Consider the following 4,982-nt stretch of genomic DNA (forward strand, 5'->3'; position numbering starts at 1 on the left):
AAAAAAAAAAAAAAAAAAAAAAAAAAAAAAAAAAACAAAAACAAAAAAACAAAAAAAAACAAACCCAAAAATTTCATCTTGGAGAACCTTCTTTCTTCAACTGACCCACACCGCATAGGGCACTCGGACAACTTGTTCTCATCACATTGGATAATTATGGGCTCTATTAGTCAGGGTCCTCCAGAGTAAGAGCTCTTATAGAATGAATAATGAATACACACAGAGAGACACTCACATATATACAGCTTAATCGGATGTCAGGTACTCGGGCAGGAAGTATGTCAGGATATACGCTTTTCCCTAATTGGATGTAGGCAGGCAGTAAGTTGGCAGGAAATACGTCAGGATGTATGTTTGCCCTTGATTGGACTTAAAGGGAAATATGGTGGCCTTACAGCGTTGCCTTTTTAAGCCTCTGCAAGGTGTGACTCATGGCCATTTTCCCAGGAACCCAGAGATGGACCTAGCCAGAGCCCATCCATCTCCATCTGGCCAGTATTTAATTAAAGCTTGCTTTAAATTGTGGTAGTGATCTCATTCTCAACCAGTGGGATTAACATAAATATAATTATTTGGAAGGTAATTTAATGGTATATCCATTCAGCAAAACAACAGTGGCTTCCAAACTGGGCCCGATGACATCCCAATTATTGACTTTGAGCTAATGTACAGGATCATATTAGAACTCCCTCCTATGGGGCAGGCCTGAAACCCATCAGAAAGACGCTGTCTGCTCCCATAAGACAAACCACTATTGCACCAGTGAAGGCCATCCTGTCAGGCCTGTCAGTAGTACTATACTTGAGGCCCACAGCTGGGTAGGTGTTACTGACAGTTCTTCTCCACAGCCTCTAACACTTCCTGTACCTGCGAGCTAGCCACCCCAAGTCCAGCCATCCCATGCAAGCATGCTACCCCAAGTCCACCCATCACATGCGAGCTAGCCACCCCAAGTCCAGCCATTACATACAAGCTTGCCACCCCAAGTCCAGCCAATCCATGTGAGCTAGACACCCCAAGTCCACCCATTACATGCAAGCTTGCCACCCCAAGTCCAGCCAATCCATGTAAGCTAGACACCCCCTAAGTCCAGCTTGATTTCTCTGTGTCCCAAAACCAGAACTTGTGGTATCTTCAGGAACAGGGTCTTGTTATCTTGTTTTGGTGTGCGATGAACAAGGAAATAAGCCTGAATAAGGAAAATAAATGTCCCCTGTCCTCAGAAACTTCAATTATGTGGTTAACAAGTAAAGCTCCTTGGCTCTGTATATATTTTCTTTCCATTCTCCCACCCAAGGTCATTGCTAATGTGCCAAAAACTGTTGCTAAAATGTAAACTTTAAGTCCAAATGGACAGATTTTCCTGGAGACCCTCAATAGGAAGAAGTATATGTACAGAAGATCAAATTTGCAATGATGTGCCAGGAATATAATCTGGGTTAAAATCTTGTTTAGGGAAATGAAATAAGTAATAAGTAAGATTGAGAGAGAAAAAATTGTTGAGAAACCTTTAAAAATGAAGTTTTATTTTATATTTTTGTTGAAAAATGTTAAGGAGATTTTAGATAAGATTTTAAAAAAAAATCTTTCTCTAAATGTTTTAGATAAGGGTGGATTTTATCCTAGGCATTTAAAACAAAAGATAAGACAAAGCCGTGAAAGTTCAAAGTCATCACAAAAGTTCTGAGTAACCTGTACAAGGCTTGTGGAAAATGAGGTTTAGGATGATAGTGATTCTGCCACACCCCATAGTAAGTTTCTCCACCGCAGATGCCAGATCACACTGAACTGAAAAGGAGTAACAACAGGTAAATTTGAGCAGCGAAATTCCGAGGCAAGTTCTCAGGTCTCAGAAATAGGCCAGAGAAGTGACACCCCCAAGTGAAAGCAGGGAGACTTTATAGGCCAGGGGTGATGGTGTGTCAACCACAAGGTGGGTTTGTGCCCAAGTATGGTCAAAAGCTGAAAACTCAGGTGGGGATTTGGGCAGCTGGCAGTTAACTACAGGGGAGGAACTGCAGAAGCCAAGATTGCTCAACTGGGCTTTTTTGGCTCATTTTCTTTGTTGGGGGGCTCTCTCAGTGGGCAGGGTTTGGAGGAGGGGAATGGGGCTTCCCAAGACCATGCAGGGGCTAGCTGGAGGTTCCAACCAAACAGATACATGTTAGATGACTAAAGTTTATTAAAATCCCTAAGGTCAGACAGGTATTGTGGCACATGTCCTTTGGTTGTTTGCTTGCGGTTTTTTTTTTTTTTTTTTTTTTTTTGAGGTAGGGTTTCTCTGTATAGCTTTGGCTGTCCTGGAACTAGCTTTGTAGACCAGGCTGGCCTTAAACACACAGAGGTCCACCTGCCTCTGATGGGATTAAAGGAGTGCCAGGCAGCCTTTAAACCCAACACTCTGAGGCAGAAACAGGTAGACCTCTGTGAGTTCCAGGATAGCTTGGTCTACGAAATGAGCAAGTTCCAGGACAGCCAGGACTATGTAGAGAGACCCTGTCTTTAAAAAAAAAAAAAAAAAATCCTAAGGTTATAGTGATTTATTTTGGTAACAGACACAAGAACTGGCCCAAAAGAGCAAGGATCATGAGAGCCAAAGTTAAATTCAACTTTTAATTACTATGCCTTAGCAATCTGTGGAAGAAAATGCCTCTGATCTGCAAGCCCCTTGCCCAAGGACAGAGAAATGCTGGAGACTGTTGTTTACTGGAGATAACCAGCCACCCATCTTCACTCCCCTAAACAAGTTTGTTGGACCCATCTGCACTGGATGTGCTTGATGACCTGTGGGAGGGAGGTTCACAGGCAGGACACGTGTCAGGATATGTTCGTCCCTGATTGATGCAGGCTGGAGGTACAGCCGGATGTATGCTTGTCCCTGATTGGACCTGATGGGAAATGCAATGAATTACGGGTTTTCCTTCTTAAGCCACAACAAACCCTGACTTGGGGCCATTTTTTCAGGAAACTGGGTGTGGACCTGATCAGAGCCCATCCACCGAGCCAGTATTTAATTAAAGTTTGCTTCAAATTTGGCCTTAAACTATCATAGTGGTCTTATTCCCAGTCTGTGGGATTAACAAGGTATAGGTACAGTCAAGGTAACTGCTTGTGGTTTTGCTGACATTGGCAGGTTTTTAACCTGGGGAAACTGAGTCATAACAAAACCAAGGTTAATTTAAAACCTGGCTGTTTTGTCCAAGACTTACCCAAATGCTAGACAGAGTTAAAATTTCAAGACTGGTTAAAGCCATCATTCGGAGAGTTCTACACAGCGTGGAAGCCTAGCCTGCATCAGTGAAGAAAGATGGTCAAAAGACAATTTCCTAGCCCTTGTGGTCAGTCAGGGTAGGAGCTACCTGATGAATCATCAGGCCTCTTGACCAGAGAGGCCATAAAAGTCTCCAGAGACCGAACTCTAAGCAGGGTATATTTCTTTTTGTTTATTTGTTTCTTCGAGACAGGGTTTCTCTGTAGCTTTGGAGACTGTACTGGAATTCATTGTGTAGACCAGACTGGCCTCAAACTCACAGAGATCTGACTGTCTCTGCCTCCCAAATTCTGGGATTAAAGACACAAGGTACCACCACCAGGTTTAGGGTACATCTTCTAAGGGGGATCAGGGTGTATGATGCAATACAGAGTTATAATGGGGTAGGTGTTATCATTTGTAAGGAGGTGAGGCCTGAGGCTGGTGCCACTAGGGTTGGGGGCAGCCACCCAAGGCCTAGGCTACCGGAAGCCTAGGTGGCTCCCTTGGTGGGTGGCCTGAGGCCCTGCAGGAGACAGACAGATACACCATGCAGAGAGAGCTGTGGTATAGAGTTTATTTAATGGGTTATGGAGGGGGAAGGGAAGGGAAGAAAGGAGAAAAGAGAGAGAGGCAGAAGCTGTATCTCCAGAAGATGCAGGCTGGAAAGGAGGCAGAATATGCACTAGCCTCTGTGGAAGAAGGGGGAGGTTGGGAGTGGGCGGAGCTTGTCTCTTAAAGGGATATATGGATTGAGACCTTAGGACTGTCCCTTTATGAAGGGATATATGGATTCAGAGCCTAGGACTGTCCCCTTATGAGAGATATATGGATTGAGTACCTAGGACTATCCCCTTATGAGGTATATATGGATTGAGACCTTAGGACAGTGCCCTTATGAAAGGATATATGGATTGAGGACCTAGGACTGTCCCCTTATGAGGTATATATGGATTGAGACCCTAGGACAGTACCCTTATGAAAGGAAATATGGATAGCCATACCTGGAAAAGGTCACTGACCTCTACCATGGGAACCAAATATCAGGTTTTTGGAAACCTTCACTTTGGTCTCTCAGATCAAGAGGGCTTCTGGCCCAGACTCCTCCGCTCAAACTCCCAGTGCAGCTTTCCAGCCTGGAAATGGAAAATGAATGCTGATAAAAAGCTGAAAAGAGGATAAATTAGAACAGATCTGTGAGGGGCCCATTCTGGTGCTGTTAGCTACTGAACTGCAGCTTAGATAACTGAGGCTACACCCAAATAAAGCAGGCAATAATGCCCAGAGAAGATGGCTCAGAGGAAAAGAGCACTGGCTGTTCTTCCAGAGGTCCTGAGTTCAATTCCCAGCAACCACATGGTGACTCACAACCATCTGTAATGAGATCTGTCACCCTCTTCTGGTGTGGGGGCTTACATGGAGGCAGAATGTTGTATACATAATAACTAAATAAATCTTTAAAAAAAAAAAAAAAAGCCTCTCCACTAACTTTTCAGTGCTACGATGAGCCAGCCAGCTTTCGTCTTGGGCTTTGAAAAAGCCATCTTATAGTAAAGAGAAACTAGGTTCATTCCTACATGAGAACAAAACAGGGAAAATATACCTTGCAAATTAAGCATTCTGTTTGCAGCTAAAACAGTTAAGAATTGGGCTGAAGAGATGGCTCAGAGGTTAAGAGCATTGCCTGCTCTTCCAAAGGTCCTGAGTTCAATTCCCAGCAACCACATGGTGG

This window comes from Alexandromys fortis, unplaced genomic scaffold (genome assembly GCF_014885135.2).
Source record: "Alexandromys fortis isolate MF-2015 unplaced genomic scaffold, M_Fortis_MF-2015_v1.1 scaffold_59, whole genome shotgun sequence".
In the NCBI taxonomy this organism is placed as follows: domain Eukaryota; kingdom Metazoa; phylum Chordata; class Mammalia; order Rodentia; family Cricetidae; genus Alexandromys; species Alexandromys fortis.